The following is a 9,940-nucleotide window of genomic DNA, read 5'->3' as shown; positions in this document are numbered from 1 at the left end:
CTAGGAATTTTAGAATTTCTTGTCGAGTTTTTAGGCTTCTTAGCCGCTTTATCCCTAGAAGTAGAATTACAGCACCTCTTCCAGTGATGAATCGTGTTTATCATGGCATGTCTCCTTCGCAATTTCGCTTCTTTATGCGTACGCGATTGAGGCAGTGACTTTTGGAGCCATGATGCTTTATGTATATATCTAAAACTTTTGATAATAATAAACGATGTATTGCAAAAAAAATCCAAATTATTTTCATGATTGTGAATATGGTTAATAAAATTATCATAGTAAATCTTGTTTCAAGAAGTATGATGAAATAATTATCTATTTAAGAAAATAAATCGTAAAAATTAAATAATCATAAATCTGTTATCAAAGTTAAGTTCACGACAATCGCGTTTTGTCAGAATCATGAGGCGTGCGGCCCGTGCAAGGCAATTGGATCCTCTAACCGATGAGGAAGAGTTAGATCCGGATGTTCATAAAGCCCTGCACAGATCCCAACCTGGTCCCTTCAAGGGTGAAGGGGAGTAGTTAGGTGAAGTAGTGGGAAAGTGGATTGAGGCAATGGAAGAATACTTTGATGTAACTAGCTATAACGAGAGAAGCAAGATGGCTCTCGCCATATTAAAGATTGTGGAAACGGCCAAGGTCACTCTTGGAGGAATCATTGCGAGACAAATTGTCTTGACCAAAACACCCTCACCTAGACAGATCTTAAAGCTTACCTCAGGAAGAGGTTTTGCCCTGCGGGCTTCCTTGAATCCAAAATGAATGAGTTCTTAGAACTAAAGAACCGGACAATTAAAGAGTACCATCAGGTCTTTGCACTTCTACTCAAATATTCCCCCGCAATTGGATGAAGAGCAGTTGATGGCCAGATTCATTCAAGGAATAAACGAGCCATTGGACACCTTAGTGAAGAATGCCAAACCTGTCTCAATGTTGGCCGAAGCTGTAAGAATGGCAAAGGACTTTGCCAAAGCCTTTGTTGTTAAGATTCCACCGAAGCCTGCACCCTCTAACTTTAAAAGATTCCAAACCCCCGAAAGTACTTCAAACTTTCCACCCCCAAAGAGGCAGCAAGGGTCGAGTCAGAATCAGGATACTAGGAGATTCAGAAGTGAAGGAAGACCCTTCCCACCACAGAACACTTTCTCAAGAGCCCCACCTCTTTCAAGGATTCAGAGGAATGAGCTCAGAAGTGAGAACCGGTGTTTTGGATGTCAGGGTTTTGGTCACCAGCTAAAAGACTGCCCCCCGACTCCTACCATGTCAAGGGGACAGGGAAGTCAAGGACCGAGAGTGCAAGACCAACCCCTTCGTATCAGTCAAATCAGGGTCCATCGTCTCACCAAAATCAAGGCAATCCCAAGAGAACTCCAACTCAGCCATCTGCCTCTGTTCAGAGTAGTCTCAGAACTCCTTCCCAGAACTGGGGTAACCAAAGAGAAAGAGTTCCGCCTTAATCTGCAGTAGTGAGAGTAGTCTCAATAGCAGAAATAGTGGAAGAGGAAAGAGGATAGATTTATGCAGCAATTGAAAACCAAGGGCCAAATCGTCAATTCTCCATCATCCATACTCCAGTTGAGTATCAGGGTAAGCCTTTTAAGCTTTTGATTGATTCAGGCAGTACTCATTCATTTATTTCCCCAGGATGCTTGCGTAAGCTAGTCTTAGAACAGAAATCAGGGAAACCTATGCAAGTTGAATTTTCCAGTGGGAAGATTCTTTTCCACACCATGAGACAGATCGTATTCAGTTTAATCTAGATGGTAATATAACTGACTGTCAGTTCAGAGTTATACCTTTGGGAGTTTTTGATGGGATCCTTGGAATGGATTGGCTCCACAAAAATCAAGCTGACATTCACTGTCATAATGGAACCATTTCCTTCCGTGACCTTCACGGAAATAAAGTTCAAGGAACCGGAATTTCAAGATCCCCAAGTTTGCAATTAGTAAAAGCTTTTAAGTTACTAAAAGGACTTAGAAAGAAGCAGCTCATTTATATTGTCAAAATGAATCCGGTAGACACAAAGTTAAAGGCTAAAGAACCAGAATGGTTAAGTGAATATTATGATTTATTCCCAACAGAGCTAAAAGAGATGCCTCCGATTCGCGAAGTAGATCATGTGAGCCAGTAGCCTAGCGCACGTACAAAATGCCAGTTCCTGAAGCCATCAAACTCAAGGAATAGCTTAGACAGCTGTTAGAACAAGGGTTTGTAAGACCCAGTGTTTCACCTTAGGGAGCGCCAGTTCTCTTTCAGAAAAAGAAGGATGGAACGTTAAGACTCTGTGTGGATTATAGAGGTCTTAACCAGTTGAGAGTTAAGAATAAATATCCTATCCCCAGAATTGATGAGCTTCTGGTGGGGGACAGGCTAAATGGAGCCCAGATCTTCACAAAGATAGATCTCAAATTAGGGTATTACTACCAGATCAGGATTAATGATCAAGATATCCCGAAGACAGCCATCAATACTCGCTATGGGCATTATGAATTCACTGTCATGCCATTTAGATTGACAAATGCCCCAGCTACTTCAATCGCCTAATGTAGAATATTCTCAAGGAATGCTTGCATGCAAGCAATCACTTATGCACTTTGCAAGCAAAACCGCTTATGCACTTTGCAAGTAACCGCTTAAAGTGCATCTCTATGAAGGAACGCCATCAAGAAAGGATGAGATAGAGCAAGGATGAGATAGAGCAAGGACTTGGAAGGAATTTCAAAAGCTCATCAAACAAACATCTCAATACAAAGCTAGGACGTGTGACCGAGGTATTCCATGTCCATGAGAGTCTCCGAGCCATGCGCCTGATCAACCTTTGAGCCATGTTTAGACCTCTGAATTTACTTCTCAAACCATGCCAATTTTGGCCTAAAACATGGTTAATTGTGTATTAATTAGCTATGTGTGCTATTATAATTTCAGTAGGATTAATTATGTTAATCGATTGTGTGTGCTGACATATTTTAGTTTAAACTAGGATTAATTGTGTGTTAATCAGCTATGTGCACTCGTATTATAGCAAAAGTCCAAGCAGTCATAGATTGGCCTGAACCAAAGACAGTGAAGGGATTCTTGGGTTTGACTGGTTGGTAAAGAATTTTTATACCAAAGTATGCTCTCATAGCTTCCCCCCTGACTAATCTTCTCAAGAAGAATACCCCGTTTCAATGGTTTGCCAGGTGCCAAAGTGCTTTTCATAAGCTAAAGACCACCTTGGGAACCAATCCCGTTCTGAAGTTGCCAGATTTCTCTCTACCCTTTGAGGTAGTAATAACTGATCCCAGTGGTTTTGCCCTGGGAGGTGCACTCATGCAGTGGCCTATGAATCCCAAAAACTCAAAATGCATAAGAGGAATTATGTTGTCTCTATGACCTGAACTACTTTCAATAGTCTATGCCCTGAAGTTGTAAAGACATTACCTACTGGGTCAAAGATTCACTTTGATGACAGATCATCAGAGCTTGAAGTGGATCTTCACTCAGAAGGATCTCAACATGTGCTAAAGAAGGTGGATGCAGACCCTGCAGGAATTTGATTTTGAAATCAAGTACCGTCCAGGCAAAGAAAATGTGGTAGCAGATGCCCTCAGTAGAAAAGCCTCCTTGCTTGCAATTACAAGGGTATCAAATCCATTGATTAATGAGGCAAGAGAGAAGATCATGCAGGATAGATTCTTTGGCCCTATTGCTACCCTACTTATGTAGGAAAGCAAAACTCCACAGGAGTTGAACCGAGTTCAAGGGTACAACCTAGATGATGGATCTATGTGTTATAATCGCAGGCTATGCATTCCCAATGATGAGGGGACTAGTAAAATTCTGAATGAAGCTCATGACAGTCTTATTGCAGGACATCCAGGCTTCATCAAAACCTACATGTCTGTAAAGAAAAGCTTTTTTTGGCCTGGTCTAAAAAAGGATGTGCTTAATCATGTACGTCAATGTTTGACATGTCAGAAAGTCAAAGCTGAGAGAGTAAAAATGCCTCGGAAGTTACATCCATTAGACATCCCCCAGATGAAGTGGGAATGTATTAGTATGGATTTTATTACTGGATTACCTTCAGTGCAATCAGGTTACAACTCCATCTTCGTGGTAGTTAATAGACTAACCAAAGTTGCCCATCTGATTCTAGTAAAAGAAACCTACACCATAGTGGATGTGGCCAGAGTGTTCCTCAAAGAAGTCTTCAGATTACATGGCCTACCCTAGAGAATAGTAAGTGATCGAGATCCCAAGTTCACATCAAGATTCTGGACTGCATTTTTCAAAGCAGTAGGAACTTTCTTGGATCTCAGCACGGCTTACCACCCCGAGACCAACGATCAAACAGAAAGGGTAAACCAAGTAATCGAAGATATACTTCGGTCATTTTGGCAAGGAACCCAAGAAGTGGCTAACCTATCTGCACCTAGTCGAGTTTGCTTACAAAATGCTTCTTATCACCGAAGTATCAAGATGAGTCCTTTCAAAGCTCTGTATGGACAAGATTGCTTAACTCCATTAACTTGGGCATTAACTTGGTCCGGCCCATTGATTAGGGCCGAGATGTCCAGACAAATGCTTGACGACATGGAGCAGCAGATGCAATCAATTCGCAAAGATATTAAAGCTACCTAGGATAGACAGAACCAGTATGCAGATAAGAAGAGGGCAGACAGAAAATTCGAAGAAGCAGATATGCATAGTCTTCATTCGAGTACGCCCCAAAAGAAGTTCTCTATCTCTTGGGAAGTATAAGAAGTTATCTCCCAGGTAATGTGGGAAATATCCGATTACAAAGAAAGTTGGTGACTTAGCCTACAAGCTTCTTCTGCCTCCTCATCTCAAAGTACATAATGTATTTTATGTCAACCTACTTAAAAAGTATGTGCCAAGCCTGAATCATGTGCTTCATGATGAAATCTTAACTTCTTCAACTCAAGGGCAGATGGAACTCCAACCTGAAGAAATCCTTGATGTTCGAGAGAGAAGGTTCTCAGGAACAGAATTCTGAGAGAATTATTGGTCAAATGGAAGTTCTATCCTTTTGAAGATGCCACCTGGGAGAAAGAAGCCGAACTGCTACGGGATTACCCCCAACTTGCGAGATGAGGACATCTCACGTTTTTCAAGTGGGAGAGAATGTAAGATTCCTCCCCAGCCCTCAAGATGTCCAGTATCTTTCCCTATATAATCAATCCCCTCTTCAGAATAATAAAAGATCTTGTTTCTACCTATTTTGGCTTAGAGAGAGAGAAAATGTTCTATAGAGAGGATATTCAGTTTTTAGATGGAAAAATATCTCTTCCTATTAAAATAAATTCCCCCAAAACAAAAGTTCAAAAAGAAATTCAGAAGGTGCATTAGAAATAAATTATAATCTGTTCAAAAGCCTTATCCTAAGGGTCCAGATTTTTTGAAAATTTTAGAATAAGGTTCTGAGGGGCCAATCAGATTAATCCAAATGTAGGGAGGAGATAAATTGAAGAAATAAAGAACAACCCTCCAAAAATGAGTAAATACTCACATAAGATGAAGAGTGGACTAAGGACCAAAGGAAATACTTAAAAAAATGAATTTTTGACACCTTAGAGTGGGGATTCCCCCTCATGAAGGAGGCACCTATTTCACATGTGTGGTGGAGTTTTAAACTCTCAAATATGAGATATTTCATCTCTCCTTTCTCCTAATTCAAGTCTAGTTCCAAAAAGTAAGCTAAACTGACCCAAAAATGGTCAAAAATTGACCAAACTGATCTGGAAAATTCTAGAATCAGTTTGTTTGGCTCATTTTCTCCTATAAATAGAAGCCTCCCTCTTTGTAGAAGCTTAATAGTGTTTTATGCACTGTTACTCTACTCCTCCCTAGAGCCAAAAACATTGAATTCATTAATAATTCACTTGTTTTTTGACTATTTTTCTCTACAAAGAATTGGTGGCCACTCTTGATCCAAGCAAGAGTAGAACCCTCAATCCCTCAAGCCAAAGGATAGCTCACAAAATTCCATGTAAGTTAGAAATTCTACTTTTTTCTAATTCTATTCTATGGTTTTATGATTTCATGCTTCTTTTAAATTGAAATTGTATGTTATGCCTTGATGGAAAGGCTTCCCCCTTCTCTTCATTGAATTTAGCCCTTCTCTATCCATGATGTGTAATCAATTAAATAGAGTTAAACTTTTTGTATTGTTTACTCTTAATAAAGAAATGAGAATTGATTAGATTAGAGAGCTAAATTTATCTTGGAGTAAATTCTAAGTAGATTTAGAATGAAAAAAATTAAAAATGGTCAGCCATACAAAGGAGGTTATGGTAAAATTTTCTTAAATTTTATGGAAATAAGTTTTATCTTTATGTTATTTAAAAAGAGTAATCCCCTCCGTTTATGTATTCTAAAAGTGTTATTTTCATTCTATGCATAGAAAGATGCATATTGGAAATATTTTTATTATAAAAGTGTTACTTTCATTAATATTAATTTTTATGCATAAAGTGATGCATAAAAGAATTTTATTATTATTATAAGAGTGTTACTTTCATCAATATTGATTTTTATACATAAAGTGATGCATAAAAGAATTTATTTTTATTATAAAAGAGTTACTTTCATCAATATTGATTTTTAGGCATAAAGTGATGCATAAAAGAATTTATTTTTATTATAAAAGTGTTACTTTCATCAATATTGATTTTTATGCATAAAGTGATGCATAAAAGAATTTATTTTTATTATAAAAGTGTTGCTTTCACCAATATTGATTTTTATGCATAAAGTGATGCATAAAAGATTTTTTTTATTATAAAAGGGTTACTTTCACCAATATTGATTTTTATGCATAAAGTGATGCATAAAAGAATTTCTTTTATTATAAAAGTGTGATTTTCATTAGATTTAAATTCTATGCATAGAAAGATGCATATTTGATATTTTTTTACTATAAAAGTGTTATTTTCATTAGATTTAAGTTCTATGCATAGAAAGATGCATATTGGATATTTTTTATTATAAAAGTGTGATTTTCATTAGATTTAAGTTCTATGCATAGAAAGATGCATATTGGATATTTTTTTATTATAAAAGTGTGATTTTCATTAGATTTAAATTCTATGCATAGAAAGATGCATATTGGATTTTTTTTTTATAAAAATGTGATTTTCATTAGATAAAATTTCTATGCATAAAAGGATTTTCTTTTATATAAAAGTTTTATTTCCATTGAAGTTGGATTTTATGCATAAAAGGATTTTCTTTTATATAAAAGTTTTATTTCCATTGAAGTTGGATTTTATGCATAAAAAGAGACATAAAGAATTTTTATATTAAAACTAAAGTCCTCTTTGATTCTATGTTTAATTTCCATGAATAATCGATAAATGAATAAGTAAATACACTGTGAGAGAAAATTCTATCGTTTCATATTCACTCGGATGGTAATGAGAAAATTCAAAAAATCTATCAGTCAAAAATTTAGATAAATTGATTAATTTATTCCTCATAGAAATTCGTGATTAGTTTAGAAATCAGTTAAGTGAATATTCAACAATGAATGAAATTCAGTAAAATAGTGATTTAAATATCACCCCCTTTCGAGAAAGGTAATTCAGGAAGAACCTTACCAGACTCGAACCCAGAATCAGACTTTGACCAAGACCAAACTCCTTCGTCAGTTTCAAGGAAAGACGATGTGACCAGTTCAAGAAAAATACACCCGAATCACCCACCAAATCTGAAACTAAGTTGAGACCCTTTGATTTTGATCTGAGGATCAAGGTTACAGAATTCGAGGAATTTTGTTTGGAATTCAGACCTGCGATCTAGAAGTCTTGGATACGGATTTAAGATATACTCATTATATTCAAAGAAAATCAAATGAAAAACTTGCATAGAAACCCTGTTTTCTTAAAGGACTGTCTTATGCTGGAGGAAGCATTTGGTATATGTATTTTTCTAAGGGAAGTTCGGTTGCAACAGCTGGCGGGGAGTGTTCAAAGGACAGCTCACGCGGCAAAAACCTGCCTAGGTCTTGACCAGCCCCGGTATGGTGAAAAATGGTGTACTTTCGGTACGATGGGCGAGGGACGGCGAAGCGATTCTCTAGGTGAAGTGCCAAGACACCTAAGGAGGATCTTGGAGGGTTCTGACCAGGCGATGCATGGGCTCACGGTGCTTAGGACACCCATGCGTATGTCGTGGAGGAAGATATATATGTATGATGATGAAAAAAATTATTGTAATCTGTTTACTGGATCTCGTTGACCAGCTCGTCTCGACGGAGAGTCCAGAGTGATACATGTTTTTGAGAAACAAGAACTGGATGGAAAGTTTGAGTTATGATATATGTAATCAATAACTGTTTGCTCAATGGATCATCTTATAAGTTCAAGTTTAAAGAGGAGTGTGTGCATATCTGTTTTCTAAAGCTAAAGTTAAGAAAGGCATTCAATTATGGGTGGGTGAGTACTTTTCTTGTTCTACCAATTCCAGTGGTTGGAACCCATTAGCCGGATAGGGTTAGGCTTGAATTAGTAGAGTTTTAATAATAAAATTGTTTAATAGGAATACGCTTAGAACTCGAGTAGTTAAATAAAAGCCTGAAGACTTCTCAAATGAATAGATCAACAGCTGTGCCTGATTCAATTAGGAAAAAAGCATTGATTTCTTCAAGTTAAGTCTGTAATAGTTTTCCTTCTATCTGGTTTATTCAGATGAAGGTTAGTTTAGTCTCTTGACCCCGTTAGAAAATTCGTTAAGAAATTCAAAAAGGTGGAATCGTCCCCGTTTTTCGGGCATGGAAAATTTTCCCGATTTCGGTTTTCGGAATGACCACCAGCTTAGTCTTGTGCCCGGACATTCGAGGGCGAGGCCCCGAGTGGGAAACCCTACCCTGCACAAGAGGGAGTTGCTTCCGCTGTGCCAGCAAACCGGGAATCCGGTGTGCGGAGGGGGTAATGGGATCTCACATTGCTTATCTTCAATTGATGGGCCTTCAAGTAATTTTCCATCTCTGCATATAGCCTAGTCCTCCTCCTTTTCCTCATAAGCTTTTGCAATCCTGTTTAAGCCCACTCTGTTGTATCTGTCTATAGGCTTTATCTACATCATGAGGGACATCGCTCTACATGCCTTTTCGGTAGCTTCATCGCTAATATTGTCGTATTCTGCTCCATTTGAATTGTAAGTATCTTTCTTAAGCATATCATTTATAGGCGTCATATCAATGTTGTGCTTGTCCTAACCAAATTCACAGTGGTTGGGCGGTTGGCTAACCCATGGGATTGGATGGGGTTAGGCTGGACTGATGGATCCCTAAAATGAGACTCAATTCTGTTATGGTACGATAGATGAACTAAATCTCGGATGGTCTTTGTTCTATGGAAAAGAATCAACCGTTGTGCCTCTTGATGAGGAAAAAAGCGTTGGTCTCTAAGATCCAAGTGCAATCTTTTCCCGATCTGACCATGTGACTTACGGGTTCGGTCGGATCAGTTTGGTTAGTTAAGGCTCTTGACTACGTTAGATTAAAAATGTCCTAGAGGAATCGCCATGCTTTCTAGGCGAGGGAAGTTTTTTCGAGTTCGGTTTTGGAAGAACCAAGGGATTAGTCTCTTGTCCGGATATCCATGGGACGAGGCCCCGAGTGAGAGGCTCTGCCGCCCTGCGTAAGAAGTGCTACTTCTGCTACTGCTAGCACCCCCGAATTCATTGCGCGGAGGGGGCAGGGATCTTTTGGCTGGTATCAGAGCGAATTGGCTAAAGTGAATCAACCGAGAAGCCAAAAATGTTAAAAATACCAGTAAAAGATTATAATTGTTTAATGAAATTCATACAAATTGATATTCAAAATGAAGATTCATAAGTTGGTAATTGGGTCTTCAGATAGGAGTACCGCAATTGTATGGAATCCCTGACTTGCTTGAGGCTTAGATATGATGGTATAATTCCAAGGACC

Source organism: Cibotium barometz, chromosome 41 (assembly GCF_041138505.1).
Source record: "Cibotium barometz isolate CiBa-2024 chromosome 41, ASM4113850v1, whole genome shotgun sequence".
NCBI lineage: Eukaryota > Viridiplantae > Streptophyta > Polypodiopsida > Cyatheales > Cibotiaceae > Cibotium > Cibotium barometz.
This window is presented reverse-complemented; position numbering follows the sequence as displayed.